At 44.1% G+C, this 25,345-nt stretch overlaps 1 pseudogene; it reads right to left on the bottom strand.

Annotated features, from left to right (window-relative positions):
• Window positions 1–5,606: 5,606 nt before the first annotated feature.
• LOC114504167 lies at window positions 5,607–6,660 on the bottom strand (annotated as a pseudogene).
• Window positions 6,661–25,345: the final 18,685 nt, after the last annotated feature.

Here is a 25,345-nt window from a genome sequence, read left to right as displayed (position 1 = left end):
CAAGAGGATCAGGTGAGAGGAGCAACATAAAAACAGGTAAACAGGTGTGTGGGGAATGAGGCGGAGGAGGGGCCTGACTGGCTGAGAGGCCACAGATGGTGTTGGGGGAGGAGGCAGGGGGTTGGGAGGGTGCCAGGGCTAACACAGGATGCTGTGGAGATGGGGGGAGGTGCGGGGGATGGGGTGGTGGGCAACTGGAGAGCAGGTGGAGGCACTCTCCTACTTCACACACCTCTCCCTGCAGTGTGGAGGGAAACAAATCATCTCTTAATATTGGAGCTCAGAATTCCTAGGGAAGAGAACAGTCTCTTCAACAAAGACCTTAATGGAGCCACCTGGTTGTGAAAAAACAGCGCTCAGGGCCTCTGTGGCCAGGGCCAGGTGGGAGTCAGTGTCAGCTAATTAGCAATGCCAAAGAAAGGAACAGAAATTTTTGATTTGAGGAGTGAGAAAGTTCTGGAAGAACTCTAGGAAAAACAAGGGTGAGTGGTGGTGTTGTAGTGTGGGTTTTCTAGGAAGCAAACAGTGAGAAAGAAGTTAGTGTTCAGGACGTCTGTTAAGCAGTGCTTGCCAGGTTAAGGCTAAGGGGGGAAGGAGGATGAACACAGGGAGGAGCTGAGCTGTGCCCCACAGCCTCAGGGGACCATGAGGGGCAGTCTGGTGCCAAAATGGCCTGTTAGAATCATTCCCAGTTGGGCTGAAATGACTAGGCTTTCACAGGCCCTCCTCCGTCAGTCATCGGACTTGGGTCTCCTCTGAAGGGGTCGCCTCTGAAGGGGTCGCCTTGGGCCCAGTGTGATTGAGGTGCCTGTGGAGGAGACAACCACTGAAGGTGGGCCACTCAGCAGCTGGCGCAGGAGATGCTTTCTTGAAGGACGTCCGGGTTGAGCAGATCTCCATGTTCCACACTGGCCGGGGCTTTGGGACGAGAGGCTCATGTTGGCATGGCCATTTGATTCTACACCATACAGGGATGGGCATTTGAGCCGATTTTTAATTATATCAGGAAGGACTAGGAAACCCTAGCTGGTTAGGAGACTTGGGAATGTTGAGGGGTTGGTATTTCTCTGTGTTATTGGGGTAGCCAGACTTTAAGAAGGCTCCCACTCACTCTTGCTGCCTGGCATTCATTCAGAGTCCCGTGCAGTCCCCTTCCACACTGAATAGAGCTGGCCTGCTCAGCCACTTGGATGTGAAGGAACTAATGGTGTGTGACTTCTGAGGCTAGGCAAGAATAAGACACTGAAGTTTCCATCTGGTTACTTCTTGCATCATGCCCTCTGGGGACACCTGAGGAACCTCCATACTGTTGTCACCAGCAGTCCTCTGGAGAGGTCTGTGTGGCCATGAACTGTGCCTGCCACCAGCCAGCACCAACTCACCAATGATGAAATCGGACCCTCCAGTTCCAGTCCAGCCTCCAGGGACTACACCATAGCCGTCATCTCGACTGTGACCTCGTGAGGGACCCAGGGACTCAAAGCACAACTTTGAGAACACTTTTCCAAGGTTGTTGTGCATGAAAGCAACTTAAAGACTGAATTCCAAATCCTGGAGCCATATGTATTTCTAACATAGACCATAGGAAAAAAACAAAGACAGTTGCTTGTAAGCATAAGGTAGTTGTTCAATTCCCATCCAACTTTTTTTTAACTTTTGACTTTATTTTGTTAAAAATAAAAAACATAGCCCTGGCTGGTGTAGCTCAGTGGATTGAGCGCGGGCTGCGAACCAAAGCATCTCAGGTTTGATTCCCAGTCAGGACACATGCCTGGGTTGCAGGCCACGGCCCCCAGCAACCTCACATTGATCTCTCTCTCTCTCTTTCTCTTTCTCCCTCCCTTCCCTCTCTAAAAATAAATAAATAAAATCTTTAAAAATAAAATAAAAAACACAGGTAGATATAACCAGGTATTTACAATAGAATTTTTTAAAAATTTTATTTATTCACTTATTTTTTTAGAGAGAGGGGAAGGGAGGGAGACAGAGAGGAAGAGAAGCATTGATGTGAGAAAGAAACATCAATCAGTTGCCTCCCAGACACACCCCATCTGGGGATTGAAACTGTGTCTCACAACCTGGGCACGTGCCCTGACAGGGAATCGAACCAGTGACTTTCACTGTGCAGGACGACACTCAGCCAACTGACACATGCCAGTCAGGGCTAATAGAATTTTTAGAGATACTGTGAGATGTAAAATGTAAACCGTGTGTACCATGACTTTTACTTGTGAAAGATTATTGTGCCCAATGTATACTGATTGATGTATAAGACAATTGGACCACAAATAGATTCAATCAGTGCAAGTGTCCAAACCAGTTACATGCACAATGGTGTTTACAAGAACAGTCAGTCACTGAGCTATAGTGGTAGTAGATGACAGGCTGTCAAGGATGGAACGACCGAAAAAGGAAAAAAAAAGAATGAATTACGCACAATCAGTAATTGCGAATAAATTAATAAGTTCACACATTCCCAAGATGTCCATGAATGAGGAGGATAAAAAAAGGCAGAAAATGGGAATCAAGTTACGTCCAAAGATCTAGGTAGGTTATTTTAAGTAAACAACACTTGCCACATGTATTGTTCATCCAGGTTCGTGCCATCTCTCTCTAAAGCGGCTTCCACTGCTAAGGCTGGACAGTGAGGGTGAACCAAAGGCAGAGGGTCTGCTGGAGAGAGAGAAAGTTAAAACAAAGTGTGTGATAAGAGGACCAAAAATGTCAGCCATCCAATGAGGCCTGAGCTGGCATTAGTGTGACCCACACGGACGAAGCCTGGGGCCGGTACCAGAAACACCCCAGAGGACTTAGGTCAGGAGTCTGCAGTGTGCAGACAGGCAGTCAGTCTGTCTGTGCCGGGACCCAGCAGCTCTCCACCCGTTCACATCACGGCCTGCCACACAGCCATGTCCCTGCAAGTCCAGGGGTCCCCCAAAGACCCCTGGAGCTGGAAGGCTGCGGTCCCTGCGCCCTTTATAAGTCCTGCCATGCCCCAGGTCACTGCTGTGTTCTGGCTCCTGAAAACCAGCTCACTGAAGGTTGGGGGTCCCTCCAGCAGGGCCTCCTCCCTGCGGGGCTGGGAGCTGCAGACCCTGACCCCTCTCAGAGTTCATGACTCTTTTCAAATTCCCAGGGGTAGTCTTGGTCTTTCCGATGTCCAGCCTCCTTTGTCACCAGATTTCCAGCCTCCTTTGTCACTGATAGACCAAGTTCCCATGAGGCAGGAAGGAAGCTGCTCCGGGAAATTCTGCCCCGTGCTGCACTGACATTCCTCCTCCCTGATCCAGCTCCCAGAGTGAGGATGCGGGTCCTCCCTCTAAAGCAAACTCCCTTTACCCACCTTTCATGGGGCTTGGGGCCCACATTTTTCTCCTTTCCTTTGTACGGGAATCTTAATACTTATATCTGAGATGTGACCTCAGACCTCTGAGTTTTTTTCCAGGGACAATTATGAGGAGGGGCGTCCCAGAATTCCGAAGTGGGAATGAGGTTGATGTTAACTCATGTTGCCAGCTAGGCCTATTTTAAGCAAAAGTCTTATTTTTTTCTTTCTTAGGCTCCTTTCCAAAGCATTGTTTGTAGCTTATTGTGTGTGCAAAAAACGGAGATTACTGACTTTAAGTCTGACCCTTGAAAAAGGTCTAAATCTGTCCTGGGAACTGGGGTTATAAAATAGAACAATCCCAGGCAAAGAATTTGGAGTCTCACTTGGTCCAAAGACAAGTAAGCACACAGTCCTGCCACAGATCTGAAAAGGCATTTCTTGCCTGAGAAAGGATCTGGGGCCCCAGAATAAAGCTCAAGGTCCCAGCACAGTGCACGGGGCTTCTTCAAGAGCTGACTGCACCCTGCTTTCCAAACTGTCCTTTCCACCCACAAGTGATTTGTCTCCAGGCCTCTAATGTCTTCGATTGTGTCCCCCTCCTTAGTCTTGGGTGGTGGGTAACTTTCCGTGTCAACTTGACGGGGCTGAGGAATGTCCAGATAGCAGGTAATACATCATTTCTGGCTCTGGCTGTACAGGTGTTGGGGGTTTCTGGAGACACTGGGATCACTCTCTGCAAGGTGGTAGGCAGCATCCAATCCTTGGAGGGTCTGAATCGAACAAAAAAGTAAGGAAGGGTGACTGTGCTCTTGCACTAGGACCTCTGTCTTCCCCTGTTCTGGTTCTCAGGATTTTGGACTCAAACTGAGTGACACCACTGGCTTCCTGGTTCTCTGGTTTATAGAGTGTAGATCATGGGGATAAATAAACTCCTCTTTCATGTATCTCTGTGTATCCCACTGGTTCTGTGTCTCTGGAAAGCCCTGCCTAGTAGCACATCTTGAATGCCTGTTTACTTGGACTCCTCCTGCAAGCTCCTGTTGATGGCTCACAAGGCAGATGAGGTGTCACTGTTCTGGTAACACTGTCCAGGTCCTCCCAGAGAGTTACTGAGTTCCTCTGCTCTGCTTCCACTTTGTCCCCACTTCGTGTGATTGCACTGGAATGATTTATTGGGATGTCTTGCTGTCCCAGTAGTCTCAGAGCTCCTCCAGGATGAGCTTTATTCACATCTGTGTTCTCACACAGAGCAGATGCTCAATAAATGTCTACTGAGTAAAATGAATGAATGAATGAATGAATGAAGTCTCGATTGGCACAGTGATTTTGGCTGTCCAGGTCTGGTGTGGCTTATTAGAAGCATAAAGAGGGAATAGGAGAGGCAGAAGATGGGTCCCAAATAGGAAGACGGGGGACACCAAGGTGAACTTCATTTTCTCAGTAATTGTGCCTCAGATTTGTTCTGCCTACTGGGGTGTCTTAGTGGTAGCAAATGACTTCTGAATTGGCCTCTGGTCATTGGTCGTTTATGCGCACTTCTCAGGATGCTCATTCCTCACATGAACCAAGTCTTGAGTTAAGTGGTGATCAGATTTGGATTTCCAAACTTACTGGTAATTTATTTAATCCTAATATGGTGATGATACCTTACAACTATATGGTATCTTTGATCTTGAAACCTCAAAGTATTTTCTAAATATTAATAAACATGAACAGCCGTAGGGATTCAATGTTATTGGGCCCATTTCTCTGCTGGGTAAGTGTATGATGGGAAGTTAGCTAACTTGCCAAGAGATGTACAGGCTATTATTTTTAAAAACACTTCACAATGGAATATTGTAAACACATACAAAAGGGAGAACAATGTAGCAAACATCAATGCGGCCACTATCTGACTACCCAAGTCACAGGCACTCTTGTTTTACTGTCTTTACCCTTCTGTGCTCTTTTGATGCAAATCTCAGATGTGAATCTCAGGTATCATACATTTTCATTCATAAATATTTCAATAGCTCAAGACAATAAGTTTAGTTTGGTTTGAAAAGGAAAATGCTTGATTCTCTTCCTTTACTAATTTTTAAAATAATGAGTTGGTTTTTAACATCATTAAATGGTAAACAATTAAAATTAATATAGCTTTATTGAGGTATAACTGACATAAACCATAAGCATTTAAAGTGTACAATTTTTTAAAGTAACTTTTTATTGCTCAGGATATTTTTTCCTTGCGTCTTGTGTTTTTTTTTCTGTTTTCTTTTTTTTTTTTAATTTTTTTTTCTGTTTTCTTTTTAATAACTAATAAGTTCAAGCTAAGAGAAGCTTGCCTTTGTCTTGAAAAACAAAACAACAAAGCTTTTATATCATCTGCCAACCTGATCTTGTTTTTAGAGAGAGACGGGAGTCATCTTGCAAGAGTAAAATTTATACCATGAATGATTCAGGTCTCAGTCTGGTGGTACTAAAAGGAGACAACAGCATTATTGACAAAATTATTATCTGCTGGTGGCATCTGCGGAAAAGAAACCCTTGCAAATTTCTAAACAACAGTAAACTCTGTTAGGAAATTCTAAAGTGTCTTACAGGCCAAAAAGGGAATGAGGTTAGTAAAATGCCTAAACAGAGTTTGAATAAAATACTGGATTTGAGAATTATTGGAGCTTGGATATGTAAAAATAGGGTTGTAGGTTGGGTCATGATTACAATGGTCTCAAGTTCAAATACATTACTGTGACAATACACCACTTCATAGGTCACACGCTTTCCCAGGGGCTTCTTTCCTTCAGTAGGTGCTAGCAGAAGGTGAGCTCAGTCATTTTCCAATACAGATGCCTAGCCCCAAAGCCAAAACATGAGACAGGAGGAGGGATGGAATGAACACCTTAAGAAATTCCGCAGAGAAAATACCCCCTTTCTTAGTGACTCCGCTTTTTTTCATGCTTAAAGTAACAGATTGTTTTGAGTGCCAGAAGTGGAACTCCTTAGGTGGAATGTTCTCAGGACTACTGGACCAGTCTGACACCCAGTCTACACTTTTCTTTAAAGCATCGACTTCTTTCTCTCCTTCCAGTTTCTTCTTCTGACTGAGAGCTATGATCCTTGCTGGTGTGCATTTCCACGTCAAACATAATTTACCCATCTTCTTGTGGGGAAGGGCCGTCACAGTGAGAATTGCCTCTTGAACTGCTCTTTCCTCATTCATGCTGTGCATCTAAAAGAATCTTCTCCATGTCTCTGCTATGGATAGAGGATGAAGAAGGGACATGGTCCAGCTCCCCATTTTCCCCATTGCCATTATCATTGTCATTGCTGCTGTTCATGGGGAGCTCACCCAGGAACCTGCCCTCTGAAAACTGAAGTGTACAATTTGATGAGTTTTGAAAAATGTATACACTTGTGAGACCTTATTATAGTTATGAAAATGAATATACTGCTCATAAGTTGGAACTTAAAAGTATTTTATGAGCTGATACATTTAAGCATGTTGATATTTTCACCCCTTTTAGCTATTATTCTTTTTGACGCTCCAGTGGCGCCCTTTCAGGTTATCCTGTGGTCCTTCAGGAATGGCTCTCAGCCTTTGTTAGTGTCCGGGCCCCTTGTCCTGACACGATGCCCTAGGCCTGCCCTCCCCAGGAGCCCTGGTTGCTCATTGGGGAACAGGATGTGTCATTTATCACCTGGGGGTTAAACAGCAGCAGAGCCTGATGAGATTTTTGGTCTGGGTTCACTGTAGTCAGAAGGAAATAACTGCTTTATCCAGCAGCTCCATAATGACGTCTTGTTTGTGTAGCTCCTTTCACTGATGTGATCGAAGTGCATTTACATGATTAAATGCATCTTTGGGGTATCGAAAGATGGAAGAAAGGGTTAGAGAGACTATTCCAGTGTATAGTTGAGGAAACAGACAAAATTGTTGTGATTTGTTCATTAGTTTATAGAAAACTAGGGGCAAGTGAATAGCACCTAGCTTTCTAACCTAGAAAACAGGGATTCCTGTCTTGCTACTCTGGGTGCCCTGACTTTAACAGCTTTGAAACACTACTTCCTAAAAATACACGGGGATAAAAGGAAGAAGCAAAGGGAGCAAAGGGAAGTCAGCGCTGTTTTCTTTCTTTTCTTCTCCGATCCCCTCTTTTCCTCTCCGTTTCCCTCTTTTCCCTCCCCCCCCCTCCCCTCCCTTCCTCTCCCAGCCCAGGATTCCAGTGGTTTTCCCTAATTTTTCATTAGGGAACCACAGGATCCTGGGCTTGGAAGTGCCTCCATGAACCTTCCTGCCTAGCCTCCACCATCCAGATGGCACTCACTGTACTTGGGTGAAATCCAGATAAATGGGCAGCTCTCCTTTCAGAAAGATGTAGTGAAGTGTGGTCCACTGTGAACTAAATCAATTTAGAGTAACAAAAGTGAGTCCCAAAATAGCAGCTTTAAGTTTAGGCCAACAAGTCCAAGTCTAAGTGCTTGGGGAGACCTCCCAGAGCTGAATCAACAGTGAAGTGAACATGGCCACTGCGTGAGCAGGCAAAGAGCCTGTGTTTGGCAGCCCTGGCTTCGATTCCGCTCGCTCGGGTCTCACTGGGGAACTTGGAAGGGAGTCTACATTTGTACTAACTGAGGAATTAACAATTCCATTAATTAAATGTAGGCCATGAAGAAACATTATGGAGGCATCTTCCCGAGTGGCCGTTCCCACTGCGTAGTGTTAGAGGAGAATCGGAGGCTCTGGGGTCCCCGCACTGACATGTAAACCAGGCTCCTCTTGTACAGCGTCCAGCACAGCATTTCCTGGACTGGTTCCCAGGGGCACTGGTGTTCCAAGGAAAGTGGTGCACCTTGTTATATAAGGGAGGTAAGACTATAATCCCTGTCTCCAAGGTTCCTAAAACATAATATGTTAAAGGCTCCAAGACATCTTGGCCCTGGCCAATGGCTCAGTCGATTGGAGCATGGTCTTGTAGACCAAAAAGTTGTGGGTTCGTTACTGGTCAGGGCACCGGTCTATGAGGGTTTGATTCCCAATCGGGAAGCATATGGCAGGCAACTGATCAATGTTTCTCTCTCATTGTTGTATTTTCTCCCTCCCTCTCTCTCCCTTTCTCTCACTCTAAAATTAATAAATATATCCTTGAGTAAGGAGTTTAAAAAGGCTCTGAGATGTTCTGACTGAAAGAGATAAATATGCTGGTCTTTGTTTAAATCTGTTTTCTCAAATGTGCTTGACTGTGGACCTCACACACCTTTGCCCACACTATTCTCTTATGAATGTAAGCATACCAAGAAACAGTAACTTTAGAGAGTTGACATGTACCTTCCATTTACAGAGGAGGCACACAGAGACCAGAGAGGGAAGCAGTGTATTCAGCAGTCACTGGGTGATTTATGGGAGGCCAGGTGGGACAGGGGAGGAAACAGGGCACTTGCAAAGACATAGCCTTGTGTTCAAACCCTTGCTTCACAGCTTTCTAATTGTGGAATCTTGGACAATATTTTTATTTCTTCTGGACCTGGACTTTTTTATTTGTAAGATTGGGAGGCAATATAATACTGATCTCATAGGCCCATTATCTGCTAAGTGTATTATGAGTTGGTGGTTAGATTAGAGAGCAAGTCCAGAGTCCAGGCATGAGGGCAGGAGCAGGTGGGTGCCAGGCTAATGACTGAACTCTCCTCATTTGGGTGTAGGCGGGTTGCGGGATGAATTCTAGACCAGAATTCGGGACTCTGGGCACTGCTGCATAAAGAAGGGAGGTGTTGAGCCTGGGCAGGAGGGCTGGGGGTAGTTCCTGATTAGGAAGCATGAGTGGAAGGTAGAGACCAGGCCCAACTTTCAGACAGCACAATGCCTCCTTCCCCTTCTACCCCAGGTTACACATCTAAACATCGAGACTGGGGGGGTGTGGAGGAAGGAGTCTAACCCAGCCATGGCAGATCCTAGTGAGAGAGAGGCAACCATTGTTTTTCTTTGTTCTTTGTTTCCATGTTGGTGAAAACTTGAGACGTTTTACAGTATCGCAGATTAAATAGAATGGTGACTTAACGTTTTATTAACTATGTAGCTACTTGAATAGATTACCATGTTGTCCTCTGTTAGGCTTTAGATAAGTTATACATAGCCTTCCTGGGTACTGGGGTGCCCTAACCAGGGATGAGAATGCTAGAGTGTGATCTGCCTTAAAGCAAACCAGTGCGAGTAGTTGTGCAGTGGGTGTCTCCTGTTCCAGAAAGTGCAAAGTGCATCCGCTTATGCATGGCTCATCCACATGCACCACGGGTACTTCCATGTCAGTTCCCCTCCTAGGGGCTCCCACGGCTCCTCTGCATGCTTCCTAGATAGTACCAAGAAACTGTGGAAATGGTCTGTGTTTCCCACCCCAACTAGTGTTTGAGTACTTTGAGGGCAAGATCCGAGTCTCACACATGTGTATTCCTGCCCCCAGGGCAGCGCTCCCCAGAGCCATGCTTAATAAACATGAGCTGAATGAATGAATGAATGAATGAACAAATGATACTCTGCTCTTTTCCACATTCTCCTTCTTATTTAATCGCTGTAGATCATTTTTCCTGTCATCTCCACTTCCTTATTTTTTCCAGCTTCATTAAGATATAATTAACACTTAACAGTGTTTATGTTTAAGATGTACAATGTGATGATTTGATACATGAATATATTGCAAAATGATCACATAAGATAGTTAACACCTCTGTCACCTAACATCATTACATTTCCCCACACTGTAGATCACTGTTCTTTTACAGATGGGACTGTCATTTCTGTCTTGCAGATGACGGCCAGGAGCCAGAACATGGTGCATCTGAATTACTGTCCTCTCTCCTTCCGCATCAGCATAGCGCTTGAGACACTGGTTCCAGAGGTGATTCCTGCTGCAGATGTCATTTTCAGGGGCGCGTTCCCCTACACATATCCTCAGTGATCTTAGCTCTGTCTCATTTTAGAGCAGATTCTATTTTTAAAGTCAGCTCCAAGTCAATTAAAGAAAAGTTTGGTAAAAGGAGGTGAGTGACTCAACATGAAGATGCCATTTCAGCCTTGAAAGAATGTCTTGGATGACTCAAATGCCAGAGGTAACCTCAAGGAGAGTTTCCAAAGGCACGGTGAGCAACGGCGGTGGCAGTGAGCCTATGGGCTTCAGGAGAGAAAGTGCTTGCTTAGATTTGTAAATTCTAGTGTTTGAAAAATCTCTTTAATACAGAAGAGACCTTTCAGAGGCGTGTTCAAGTAACAAATAAGAGTGATAATTAGACCCTTAAAATGTACTTTCTTTTCTGGCCAGGCCCCAGGTCAGGCTCCTGTAGCCAGCTCCCTTGCGGTCGCTGATAACATTGCGGGCACCCCTAGAGCCCTTCCTGACATTGTTCTGGGTGTCATTGATGGTAAGCAAAGAGGGAAGGAAACACCATTCAGAGCCCACAAAGCTGAGGGGAACTGATTTTCAAGTTCAAGACTTTCAGGTCCATGGCACAAAAGCATATGCAGTTAACTACCTCAGTATGTGAGGACGGAGTTAATGCCCTCAGATCTGTTCTTTCCTTTTAATGGGAAATGCCTTTTAATTAACATTTTTGAAACTTATTTTACTGCACGAAGAGGCTCATTCCATGTATTTTTGATATAATGCCTTCATACAGGATGTTGTGAAAAGAATGTATAAATAAGGCCCTGGGAAAGCAAAGGTTTCATTAACTGTGAGCCTATTTAATTCAGCAAACATTTATCAAGTGCTGTATGTCCCAGGCAGCGTGGTAGGAGGTGGACTGTCAGAGGAGCAAAGACACAGATCGCGCACTGGCCACGCACTAAAGTACTTACAAGCTAGGAACAGCATTGGCACGTACTCAGATAAAGGCCAGGATAAGGCGTTCAAAGAGACGTGTGAAAAAGAGATAGGGAAGTAGGTGGGATGATGGCAGAAGACTTCATTGAACAAGTGACACTTAAGTTGAGTCTTAAAGGACAGATAAAATCTAGGCTGAACTGGGAATTGTGGGCAGGGTGGGACACCCAAAGGGAAGAAAGAGAGTAAGTTAAGACCTGGAAAATGCAGAGGATGCTGGAGAAATGGTACATTTTTCCTTGGCCCTAGGTGAAAGCAGGGGAGCAGAAGAAAGAGTCCCTGACAAAGAGAGAATGGGCCCTGGCCAGGTAGCTCAGTTGGTTGGTTGGAGCTACCTGGCCAGGGCACCTACCTAGGTCATGGGTTTGATTCCCAGCTGGGGCACCTATGAGAAGCAACCAATTGATGTTCTCTCTCATATTGATGTTTCTCTCTCTCTCAAATCAATAAACATATCCTCGGTGAGGATTAAAAAATAAAATTTAAAAGAAGAGAGAGAGTGGGAAAGAATGGACCCCTGAACTAGTCTGTGCTCTCAGTAAACGAGATTTCCATTTCCTTTCTCTCTCAGACCTGGTTGATTTCAGGCAGCTGACCTGCAGAAGTTATTTCATGAACTGACTCATAGTAAGGTGACTTGATGAAGTCTTACTCAGTCTTCTATGTGTATAGCTATACCTTAAAAACTTTTAGAGCCCTGGCTGGTATGGCTCACTAGGTTGAATGCTGGCCTGTGAACTGGAAGGCCGCCAGTTCAATTCCCTGTCAGGGCATGTATGCCTGGGCTGAGGCAACCGATTGATGTATCTCTCACCTACTGATGTTTCCCTCTCTTCCTCCTCCTCTTCCCCTCTCTCTAAAAAAAAGAATAAAATCCTAAAAAAAACCCTTTTAGAAACACAGTGATTTGCTCGATGAAATTACTCATTTAGAACAGACTTTCACACCTGGAGCAAGGGGTCTGTGAGGGACGTACTTCAGACCAGAGAACACGGCTGGCCCATAACACGCAATCACAGGGGCAAGTCAGCACTGGAAAGGGCCTCCGTCCAGGCTGTGGCATTGGGGGGAGCAGGGACAGCTAAGGCCTGACCGAGGTTGGCAGTTGCGCATCTTATCTTGGTGTTCTCCCCCAGTGAGTGTCATTCTTCCTGGTTGCTTTACTTATGTGCCAATCTCCCGTTTTTATCCTCTCCCATCTTCTTCCTTTTGCTCCACTTGCTTTTTCCAGATCCAGCACCATCACACACACACACCATATGGCATGATGTTATAATTTGGCAAAAAAACAGTAAAATGAAATTCAACTCTCCATTCCCCTTTCCTTCCTCTCCCCTTTCCTTCTGTTTCGAGTTAGTACTCTTTGTGGTTCTGGGGGAGGCACACACAGCTGGTAGCCTGCTGAAGGAGCCATAAGATGATGTAAGATGCCACTTCAGAAATAAACACGTTGCTCCCGCAAAACGCCCGAGCTTGACTGTGCGAGGGAAATCCAGCAGAGACCTGAAGCAGATGAGTCCCTCGTGGCCATGCTGGTTGGCATTAAAGCATATCTGTTGTTCCATATGTCACATATTCAGTAACTGCAAGGCATGGTGTACCCACTGAAGCACATTTTCAAAAGAATGAAAGTGTATCATATCAGGGATAAAAATGAACACTTTTCCATTTGAATCTTTATGGAATACAATTGCTCTCTTGCCTTCACATATTTTTAGAGTAGTATGGAAAGAATATAAGGTTAACCTGCAGGTACATTTTTTTCTTCGTTTTTTTTTTTTTTTTTTTTTTTAAGTTTACCAAACAGTTGGAAACACTGTACCAACAACTTGTATTTCCTGAACCATTTGAGAGTTAACTGCTTATGTAATGCCCCATTATCCCTCTTGATACTCATTATAGGGTGAATTGTGCCCCCTGAAATTCATATGTTGAAGTCCTAACTCCTGGGACTGCAGAATGGTGGCTGAGTTCAAGGATAGGGTCTTCAAGGAGCAACTGAGTTAAAATGATGTCAATAGGGTGGGCCCTAACTCAGTATGGCTGGTGTACTCAGGGGAAGAGGAGGTTTGGACACGTATGTGGTGCACAAAGAGGCGATGTAAGGGCACAGGGCGAAGATGGCCATGCAGGAGCTGAGGAGGGAGGCCTGGAGCAGAGATTTCCCTCACGTTCTCAGAAGGAACCAACCTGCCGACACCTGGCTCTCGGACTTCTGGCCTCCAGACCCAGGAGACAGTACATGCTCTGCAGGCCACATAGTCTGTGGCGCATTGTTACGGCAGGCCTAGCAAACGGACATAATGTTTACTCTAGTGGACATTTCCCATAAACAAAGACCTTTCTTACAGAACCAATAATACAACACTCTGAACCAGGAAAATGACACCAATACATTACCATTAATTTATTTTTAGCTTTCGTTCAAATTGCACCAATTGTCCTGATAATGTTCTTTATGGTAAAAGGAGCCAGTTCAGAATCATTGCTCTCATTCAGATGTTACATCTCTTCAGTCCAAAATGTTTCCTTAGTCTTCCCCTGACTTTTGTGACCCTAAGGCTTCTGAAGGTTACTGTCCAATTATTTCATTTTGGCTCTGGATCATTTTGCGTGGAAAGGATACATTATTCCAGGGGAAGTGGCATCTAAAAAGAATTTCTTCATTATTTAGAAACCAGGACTCTGCATTTGCTGTGCTGCGTAATAAAATGTCTTCCTCTGCATTTAGTAGCCAAAGGATAATACTGTTTTAGTGGTGCCCATAAAGTTTTTTGATTTTATTAGAAAAAAAGTTTAAAAATATTAAAACAGCCCTGGCTGGCGTAGCTCAGTGGATTGAGCGCAGGCTGGGAACCAAAGTGTCCCAGGTTCGATTCCCAGCCAGGGTACACGCCTGGGTTGCAGGTCATAACCCCCAGCAACCGCACATTGATGTCTGTCTGTCTGTCTGTCTGTCTCTCTCTCTCCTCCCTCCCTTCCCTCCCTAAAAATAAATAAATAAAATCTTTAAAAAATATTAAAACAATAAGTAAAATTTAAAAGTCATCTAATAATGCCAGATTTTTACTAAAAATGGCAACTCCACCCACCTCCCTTATTCTTGATCGCTGCTTCTCTAGGATAGCCCCTTTGACTCGTAGCCATGGTTTCCTGATACTCACCTCCATGTTTCTAAATGATACTTTTTACATAGTCTTAGTGGCTGTGATTCTTAGAACACTAGCCAGAGTTAATTTTGTTATTTGTTAAGAAGAACACAAACGTATTACAGAATTTGGGGGCCTTCTGGAGAAGAATAAATTTGAAGCTGAACTTGCAGAAATAATGTCCCAGACCACACCACAGATTGGCTTGGTGAGGAAACTGTGGCTATTGACCCAAAAACCACAGCACCAGGAGCGTTCATAGGAAGGATGCCAGCCGGGGATACCTCAATCAGTGTTTCTGTGGGAGCTCACCAAGGCTACACGTCTGTGCAGATAAATATGGACACTGAAAGGCTTGTGGTGAAAGGCTGTGCAGCTCCCCGCCAGGTCCTTTCTGCCCCCCTGCGCTAGCCCCCATCCGGTGTTTCCTTTTCTTACCCAGTTCTTTTTAGTGTGTGTGGTTGTGTGTGTGTGTGTGTGTGTGTGTGTGAGAAAGACAGGGTTAGGGGGAGAGAGAGGGAGAGAGAGACAGAGAGACAGAGAGAGAAAGTGGAATCTAGCCATAAACTGATATGTGAGAAGGGAAGCACTTTCTCAAAGAGAGCTTCAGGAGCCAGGGTGATGTGCGAGGTGTCTATTTTTTGTATACAATCTGTAGTTTATTAATCATAGTTACTGTAAATGGCTGCTCTGATAAGTCCAACATCCCTGCCATATCTGAGTCTGTCTCCGATTCTTGCTCTGTCGCTTCAAACTGGGTCATTTGCCTTACAGGATGCTTGTGAGGTGGGGTTCAAAGGTGGCCCTGCTGTGCTGCAGCAAAGAGGCGTTAGCTGTGTGGTGGGGAGGGTGGGTGTGGGCAAGTGTCCTACAGCCCTGGACTGATCTCGCTCGGTCTTTTACTGGGCCTGGGCCCCCCAACTGTGAACTTCATATGTGTTCTCAGTTCTCTGCATCCCTCTTTGGTGGGACGAGAAGGCTGGAGGAGGCTGGTGTCTGGTGTTTCCCTTCTTCCAGGCCCCTTAGGCTCTGAGAAAACCCCAGCAGCTTAGGCTCTGGTTAAATACTTTCTCCTGAAGGCAGGCTTTGTTGCGCAGAACAGCACACTCCTTTTCTCCTTTTCCTGCTGGAAGGACAAGTAAATTTTCTTCTGATCTTCACAGTGCGAACCTGGCAGAGCTCCTGGAGGTAGGATGCACAATCTGTGCCCCCTCCCCACCATGACTGGGGTCCCCTTGAGCCTTGAACCCTCCAACTTGTCCACTCCAATCTCCAGCAACTTGTCCATTGTGGTTCAGGTTGCCCTGCCCCAACACTGGTGCCTGCAGAAGTTTCTGCCCTGAAAAGCTGTGAGTCTCTGGACCTACCAGTCTGCTTCTTCCAATTGTAGAGGAAGTGGTTTGCCCTGGGACCTGGATTCTCTGACAGATCTAAGGAGACTTGTTGATTTTTCAGCTTGTTGTGTTTTTAACTTGTTAAAACAGACAGGCAACTGAAGCAACTTACATGCTAAACCAGAAGTTGGAAGTCTCCACCCAATGGTTTTGGATGTTCTGAAATATGGCTCTGCCATATGATGACCTATAAAGTTAGGTAAACCCCAATAAAGTTGGGTAAACACATAATTCCAGATTTGTTTAGTATGCTTATTTGAGACACCTGGAAGACAAGACATGGCATGCATGAGCTTTGGAGTGGGACAGACCTGTTTGGGATATGATGTGACTGATGTTTGCCTTGACCTCAAACTTAACTGTGACTGATGTGTGATTTTGAACATGTTACTTAATCTCTCTGAGTCTCAGCTTCCTAATATGCAAAATGGGAATTGATTATACTCCTTATAGAATTGCTTTCCTGTTATTATTTTTATTCCTAATTTAGAAAGTAGCAGAGAGCAGGGTAGGAGAGTGAGATTTCTTCCTTCCCCTCCTGTTTCCTTGATTTCTTCTGTGCCCTGCTGTGTTAGTTCATGGCTAGCAGTTAAGTGTCTTTACAACTCATCTCTCTTCCATGTTAAGACTTCAGTGTCATCCTTGTCTCTGTGTAAGAATAGAATCTATGGGCTGTGCTCTAAAATTATGTTCTTTTGTGAGTATCAAGGAAACCCTGGCATAAGCTTAGATCTGGCTGAAATTGGTAAGATGCCTCTGTTTTAAACCCATTTTCTTTTCTGAGTCACTAGAATAATTTGAAACTCCCTGTGTGTTCTGTTTGTGCAATGTTAAGTAGCATCTGGGTTTTAATGACCATGTTATTCCAAGGTTAGCATGTTGCTGGGGATGGAATTGGGTTTGGCTGTAGGAATTCCACAGATTCTTTCCCCCAAAGCTTGGTAAGGGCAGTGCTTGGACTCTCAGTGGCTCCTCATTAGGGAGATTCTAGGATACCCCGATGAGTACATTCAGTTTGTTTCTAACAGCCTTTCCTTGTCAGATGAGCAGAAAGGACAACTATTTATTAGGGTGGAGCAGTTATGAGGTGAGCACTGGCTGAGTCATGGGTTGGGAGTTGGAGCACTTCAAAACTGGTGATGATTGAGTCCAAGGAAGTTGGATATATTTCCTCCTGTTGCCATTTCCAAAGGCACGGGGAGGAGGGGGCCAGGAAATGAGAACAGGGAGGGGAGATGGCATGAGGTAAGCAGGAAAAATCGACAAGAAGGAAACTGAACTTGGAGTGCTCTTTGTATGGTAGGTACTGTCTCATGTATCTCACCCTGTTGTCTCATCTGCTCCTTGGAAAGATTTTGTGGAGTGGCCCTCACTCATGTTTGTCCAGGACCTGCTTTGAGCCACGTGCTGTTGATGGGCATGACAGGCATGGTGATTAAGGATTGGTATGTCATTCACATCTGCCTGAACATGAGGTACTGACAGCCCAGTAGGAGACTCTGACATTGAGCTAGTTTCCCATGTAGGGTGCTATGTGCCTTGGGTGTGCATCAGTATCAAGGACAATGAAGATTTTTCAGGTAGGAGTAACCAGTGCTGCCTGAGGAAATAGGTCTGGAAAGAATGAGGTGACCATAAGGAGGCAGAAAACAACATTGTACAAGCCGTGCCGGAACCCAGGAGATGAGAAGGAGCGGGGCCTTATCAGGGCATGCATTCTGGGCCTGCCCTATGCATTTAGGCTTCATGATGAGGGTGCAAAGGTCTTAGCAGAGGAACAACTTGGTGAAACCTGCCTTCCACACAGGCTCCTCTGGCAGGGTTGCCAAGGATGAGTTAGGAGGAGCCAAGAGTGAAGCCTAGGAGACTCCAGAGGGAGTTCTATGAAAACAGTTTAGATACAGACTGATAAATGCCTGACTGGGACCCTCAGGGTGAGAAAAATCCATGGACTACAGTGACTATTTTATTACAAAATAGGGGAACTTAGCGACTGACTGGACAAAGCAGGGGGGGATGAGGGAGACCCAGGCTAACACTCAAGCTGCTGGTGACTGGGATTGTAGCAGCTGACTACCTGGTGATAAAAGTTAGTGTTATACATTAGTCCTGGCAACCACCCAAGTTGCCAAGGAAGCAGCAGTGAAGTTGTTCCTATTGGAACCAGTATTGGGGTTGGAACATGTAGATGAGGTCTCTCTCCTCTTCCTCTGAATCCAAATATTGGGGCCATTGTGTGCAGATGTGGGACAAAAGGGGAAAGCTGGCCAAGTCTACCTACCCACCCAGCCATGTGCACAAATGAGGTGGAAAATCAAGAGAGTGGAAGAGTACACAGAATTTTCAACTTACAGTAATCTTGTGCCATCTGTAAATATGGCTCAATCTAAGTCTTGGATAAAGACCAAGCTGTTTTGTAACTTTTTCACTTTGAGCAGAGTGGATGGAAATATAGGAGGTAAGTGAAAAAAAAAGAGCAAGAATTTTCTCCTCTATAACCTGGAGAAGAAATATAGAAAAATAGGCTTGGGGTGGGGAGATGATAATCATTTCATTTTTGACCTGCTGAGTCTGAGAGGATTGCAGAACACCTGGGTAATAATGCCCAGTACAAAGTTGAAACTAGGATGCAGGAGCTCAGGAGGGAGGTGGTAGAAGGACAAAGGATTGAAAGCTGAAAATGATGGGTTCAAGTTCAAAAGGAAAGGAGGAAATTTTAGGTGGTTTGAGAGACTCTAATTTACTGCAGAGCTCAAGTGACTCTCTTGGGATCTCTGTGAAGGAGGAGTTAACTTAGAAGAAGAGAGGTGGTGGAAAGCAAAGAGGCCTTGGAACTCTGGCCGTAGACAGACATGTTGGAGTTTAAGGTTTTAGAGGTAGAACATCTCCTCATATGACAAAGGCCACTGTGGTTGTGGGAGGAGATTGCAGAGAGGGGAGGAATCTGAGTCTATTGCCATCAAGGTTAATTATCGGACCAAGAGGCTAGGGTGTTAGCATAATAGCAGATGTTCAAGTGGAGAGGAAGTCAGGCAGGTATGACAGTGCTCAGTGAATGTAGAAGTGTGATGCTCACTTCCATAGGTTATTAATGAGAAAGGCAGAAGAAGGAGTAATAAAATGTCCTGAACCTTAAAAAGGGAGGATGTGGCACAAGGAAATAAAAATAAAGCCCTGTGTTATTAGAGAATTAAGAGAATGCTAATACTGCCTCTGATATACTAATACTATGAGAGAACAAGCAGCCTCCACTCAGAACGATTCTAAGGAATCGTTATCTTCAGTGAGGGGACAGGAGTCAAAAGCCAAGGAAGTAGAGAGAACATTAGAGAAGGATAATGTCATCCTGGCAGTTTGTATTGCACATAGAGTTTTGTTTTTCAGTTTCACTGACTTTTTTCCTAATATTTATCATTACTATATTGTTTAAATAATTATAGCTCTACAACAAAACTTAATGGCTGGTGTTTCCAGTCCAACTTGGTTGTGCCTTTTCCCCTTCAAAATGCCTTAGTTATTTTCATTTAATGAAATTATTCCACTGTTATTCTGATGAGGAAAAGTTGCATTAAATGTATACTTCAATTTGAGTGGAATTGGTACCCTCACCCATTGTTGTAGGCCAAGTTCTCTGGGAAGCAGACTCTGAGAGGGAGATCTGTATGTCCATGGGATCATGGGATCATGGGATCAGGGAGGGAGTACCCTTGTGATCAGTACCTGTGTGGGCAAGGAGGGCGTGGGACCGGGCAGAGCAAGCAGTGGAACTCTGATGAAGACATGACAAAGGCCTCCGAGACAGGCCTGGGGAGCTCTGGAGATAGGATGGAACTTCAAGTTGTCCCAAGTTGAGACAAGAGGACGAGGCCTCTGTAAAAGTTTCTTCTCCATCATTGAACTGTCATTAGATGACAGTCCCCTGGGAGAGGAGGTGGCCTTTTTTAGTGGAGGGAGATTCCTGGAAAACAAAGTAGCCAAGAGTCATGGCAAGCAACATGCTCAGAAGCTGAGGGAATGAACACCTTTGACCTGAAATGGGAAATCTGGCTGGCATATCACAGCATCCACTATTGTGTCTTTTTACATTTTTTCAGCTTTATTGAGATATAATTGACATGCAATAAACTGCACATATTTAAAGTGTACACCAGGGTGCACTTTGACATATGTATATGTTTATAACAACATCACCATAATAATCACTCCCAAAACTTCATGTCCCTTTGTCATCTACCCTCCCTGGTCCCAGCCCCCTAGGCAAAGGCAGCCACTCATTTACTTTCTGGGACTAGAGATTAGTTTCCATTTTCTAGGAGTTTTTATCAATAAAATCCTCTTTGCACCCTTTTTGCTTATCTACTCAGCATAATTATTTGAAAATTTGTCCACATTTTGTGTATTAATAGCTCATTTCTTCTCTCCCAATTTTTTAAGTTATATTTTATTGTTTTGCTATTACAGTTGTTCCAATTTTCCCCTCTTTACCATCCTCCACTGCTTGGTTGTTTTTTGCTTCCTTATGCTCAAAATCATCGATTTGATACTTGGCTTCATCCACTCTACTGTTGTTTCTCTGTAAATTGTTCTTTATTTCAATTAGTGTATCCTCCATTTCTGACTAGATCTTTTTTATGCTACTGAGATCTTCACTGAGTGCCTTGAATATCCTTATAACCAGGGTTTTGAATTCTGCATCTAGTAGATTGCTTGTCTCCATTTCAATTATCTCTTTTTCTGGAGTTTTGATCTGTTCTTTCACTTGGGCCATGTTTCTTTGTCTCCTCATTTTGTCAGCTTCCCTGTGTTTGTTTCTATGTATTAGGTAGAGCAGCTTTGACTCTGTGTCTTGGTAGTGTGGCCTAATCTAGTAGATATCTTGCAGGGTCTGGTGGCACAGCCTCCCCTATCACCCAAGCTGGGTACTTGAGGTGAGCCCTTCATGTGGGCTGAGTACACCCTCCTCTTGTAGTTGAGCCTTGGTTGCTATTGGTAGGTCAATGGGAGGGATGTACCCAGGTCAGTGAGCTGCAAGGACTGGCTATGATCACTGACTACCAATCTCTGCCCTTCATGGAGTATCAGCTGTGCAGGGGCAGAGCGCTCCAAAGGGCTCTGCAGCTGTCCACTGGGCATGCAGGCTCTGGGGTTTCCTGACTAGTGCGGGCCAAAGTTAGCCCCCATTTGTGTTTTGCCTGGGGCCACTCTGCCTGACTATAAAGCAATCTGAGATGGTTGCTACTTGTGCTGGGCTTGGAGGTTCCCAGGTGAAGCCAAGCAGTGAACCTAGGCCAGCTGCTGCTAGTGTTAGGCCTGGGGCCACTTAGCAAGAAGTACAGGTGCAGGAGGCTCCCTGAAGCTAGCTGTTGCTTGTTTGAGAGGATTTAGGAAGTTGTGAATCATGAGCCAAGGCCAGCTATTAATATGGAAAAGTCACTGTTAACAGCTTGGGTGTCACTGTAAGTTGGGTGGGATGGAGTCTCAGGGGATCTCCAGGGTGGGGAACAGTGTTAGCTAGGTTGATAGAGTCTCAGATATGACACCCACCTGCTGGCTCTGTGGCTCTGTGGGCAGAGAGTTCAGAAAAGGGACAATGGCTTCTGCCCCCCTTTTTGTCTGAGATAAAGCTGTTCCCCAGCTCTTGCCTTGATGCCAGACACTTCAGTTCCTTCCTGTATGCCACTGGTGCCTTTCAAGCTGGTACCCCAGTACTGGAGCTCAGAGGGAGTGAGTATGAGTAGGTGAGTCCATCTGTGGGTTCTTTAAGGTGAACATTTTGGGAATCCAGCAGTTTCTCCAACTGGTGCAATCCCTGATCTGGGACTCCTTGCTCCTGAGATATCCCTCCCGAATTTTTATCCACCATACGTGTATGTTGGACCAACCCATTCCATGTTTCTACCCCTGCTACCAGTCTTGATGGATGTGGTTTCTTTAATTTTGTAGTTGTCAGGCTCCCATTCAACATGATTTCTGATGGTCTGAGTGATAGCTGTTCTATTGTTGTAATTTTGATGTGGTTGTGCGAGGAGGTGAGCTGACTGGAAGTAACTCATTTCTGCTTATTGTTGTCTAGTATTCTATCAAGGAGAAAGACCATGTACATGCTGGCCAGTGCTTGTTGTTTGCACTTTTGGATGATGACAAATAAAGCTGCTATGAACATTTGTGTATAAGAGTTTGTGTGGACATATGATTTCTTCTCTGGGCAAATAACTACAAGTGGAATGGCTGGGTTATATGGGAGGTATAGGTATGTCTTTAACTTTTTCAGCAAACAGCCCAACTGTTGTCCAAACCATTTTTCAAATGATTGTATTATTTCACATTCGGAATAGCAGTAAATGAGAGTTCCAGTACTTTCATGTCCTTTGCCAATATTCAGTGTGGTCAGACTTTTTAATGAGCAGTGAAATTGAACATCTTTTCATGTGCTTATCATATTTAATTTTTAACCAGAAATCTAATTTAACTCTCTGGTGATTTCTAAAAGATTTCTATTGACTTAATTGGGTTTTCTAGGTACACAGATAAATCATGTGTCAACAATGACATTTATCTCCTTTCAATGATGATGTTTTAGTTCCTTTTTTTCCTTTATTTTATTTTATTGGTGAAATCTTAAATAATAATGGTATCTTTGTCTTTTCCCTGATTACCACTGTCAGTTCTACATCAAAAGATGATATTGGGCCCTGGCTGGTGTGGCTGTGTGTTGAGTGCTGGCCTGCAAACTGAAAGATTCCCAGTCAGGGCATATGCCTGGATTGCAGGCCAGTTCCCCGGTTGGACACATGTGAGAGGCAGCCAATCAATGTTTCTTTTGTACATTGAGGTTTCTCTCTCTCACCCCCTTCCTCTCTCTCTCTCTCTCTCATAATGACATTGGCATTGAAATGTTTAATTCTTTAAGAGATATTTATTGATTGATTTTGAGAGAGAGAGAGGAAGGGAGAGAGAGGAGGGGAGAGAGAGAGGGAGAGAAACATTGATTTGTTGTTACACTTATTTATGCATTCATTGGTTGATTCTTTTTTTTTTTCATTTATTGGTTGATTCTTGTATGTGCCCTGCTAGGGAACAGAACCTGAAACCCTGGTATATCAGGATGATGCTCTAACCAACTGAGCTACCCAGCCAGGGAAAAGTATTTAATTCTTTAAATTATCTGCATTCCATGCTAATTTACTAAGATTTTATTAAGAAATTGACCTTTGAACTAATTACATATTTTTTGCAATTATTTTTTTGGTTAACTTTGTGTTTTTTTAATATATTTTATTGATTATGCTATTACAGTTGTCCCATTCCCCTCCTTTTATTCTCCACAGCCCCACACACACCCTCCCACCCACATTTCCCACTTCATGTTCATGGGTCATACATATAAGTTCTTTGGCTTCTACATTTCCTATACTATTCTTAACCTCCCCATGTCTATTTTCTACCTACCATTTATGCTACTTATTATCTGTACCTTTTCCCCCTCTTTCTCCTTCCCACTCCCCCGCTGATAACCCTCCATGTGATTTCCATTTCTGTGATTCTGTTTCTGTTCTAGTTGTTTGCTTAGTTTGCTTTTGTTTCAGACGTGGTTGTTAATAACTGTGAGTTTGGTATCATTTTACTGTTAATAGTTTTGATCTTCTTTTTCTTAGATAAGTCCCTTTAACATTTCATATAATAAGGGCTTGGTGATGATGAACTCCGTTAACTTGACCTTATCTGGGAAGCACTTTATCTGCCCTTCCATTCTAAATGAAAGCTTCGCTTTCATAGAGTAACCTTGGATGTAGGTCCTTGCCTTTGATGACTTGGAATACTTCTTTCCAGCCCCTTCTTGCCTGCAAGGTTTCTTTTGAGAACTCAGCTGACAGTCTTATAGGCACTCCTTTGTAGGTAACTGTCTTCTTTTCTCTTGCTGCGTTTAACATTCTCTCCTTATCTTTAATCTTGGGTAATGTAATGATGATGTACCTTGGTGTGTTCCTCCTTGGGTCCAACTTCTTTGAGACTCTCTGAGCTTCCTGGACTTCCTGGGAGTCTATTTCCTTTGCCAGATTGGGGAAGTTCTCCTTCATTGTTTGTTCAAATAAGTTTTCAATTTCTTGCTCTTCCTCTTCTCTTTCTGATACCCCTATGATCTGGATGTTAGAATGTTTGAAGATGTCCTGGAGGTTCCAGAGCCTCTCCTCATTTTTTAAAATTCTTGTTTCTTCATTCTGTCTGGTTGAATGTTTCTTTCTTTCTTCTGGTCCACACTATTGCTTTGGGTCCTGGTTTCCTTCCCTTCACTGTTGGTTCCCTGTACATTTTCCTTTATTTCACTTTTCATAGCCTTCATTTTTTCATCTAATTGGTGACCATATTCAGCCAATTCTGTGAGCATCCTCTTTTGAACTGTGCATCTGATAGATTGGCTATCTCTTCATCAATTAGCTGTATTATTTCTGGAGCTTTGATCTGTTCTTTCATGTGGGCCCTTTTGTTTTTGCCTTGGTGCACCCATTACATAGTAAGAAGCAGAGCCTTAGGTGTTCACCAAGGCAGGCAACCCACATCTGATGCTGTATGTGGGGGAAGGGTCTGAGAATGAACAATGCTGCTTGTTCTGCTCTCTGCCAGTTTTCAGTCACTTCCACTGATACCCACAATCAAAATGGGCTTTTCTGGTGCTGATTCCCAGGTGGGTGGGTTTGTGTATGTTGTAGGACCCTATTGGTTTGTCCAGGGAACACTCCTGTGAGGCTTGGAGTTTCTCCCACTGCCGCCTCAGCCCCCAGAAGTGTTTTCAAACAGAGGCTTTTAGTCTTTATTTCCCCACACTGGAACCCTGGGTTGCACAGTCTGTCTCACTCCCCAGTTTATCTGCACTCGAATGTGGAACCACCCAGTCTACAATCCACTGTAACACTGGGTCTGCCAGCCACCACCTTACCTGCCAGCAGCAGTCTTGCTGTCTTTTCTGTCTAGCTGCCCATCTCCACCCCTTCCACCAGTCTGGATGAATGTTTCTTCTTTACCTCCTTGGTTGTCAGACTTCCATACAGTTCAATTTTCTGTCAGTTCTGGTTGTTTTTTGTTTTTTAATTTGTTGTTGTCCTCCTTTTGGTTGTGCAAGGAGGCACAGTGTGTCTACCTATGCCTCCATCTTGGCAAGATTTTTCACAATTATTTAAATAATTATGTTTCTTTTTCTCCCCTTTTAGATATGAAAATGGAATCAAACTCTATATATTACTTTCTAATTTTTTGTGGACTTAATCTTTTATGATGAGCATCTTCCCATGTGTTAATATCATTGCATAACATTATAATGAAGGCTGCATAGTACTTTATTTTATAGAGATATTGTAATTTAGTTAGCCAGTCTTATATTAAAAAACATTTAGTTTATTTATAATTTCTCTTTTGATATTATAAATGTTGAGATAAATATTATTTTTTTAAAGATTTTTTATTTATTTATTTTTAGAGAGGGAAAGGAGAGAGAGAGAGAGACAGACAGACAGACAGACAGACATCAATGTGTGGTTGCTGGGGGTCATGGCCTGCAACCTAGGCATGTGCCCTGACTGGGAATCAAACCTGAGATGCTTTGGTTCACAGCCTGCGCTCAATCCACTG

The sequence above is a fragment of the Phyllostomus discolor genome, chromosome 8, assembly GCF_004126475.2.
Source record: "Phyllostomus discolor isolate MPI-MPIP mPhyDis1 chromosome 8, mPhyDis1.pri.v3, whole genome shotgun sequence".
In the NCBI taxonomy this organism is placed as follows: Eukaryota; Metazoa; Chordata; class Mammalia; order Chiroptera; family Phyllostomidae; genus Phyllostomus; species Phyllostomus discolor.
This window is presented reverse-complemented; position numbering and strand designations above follow the sequence as displayed.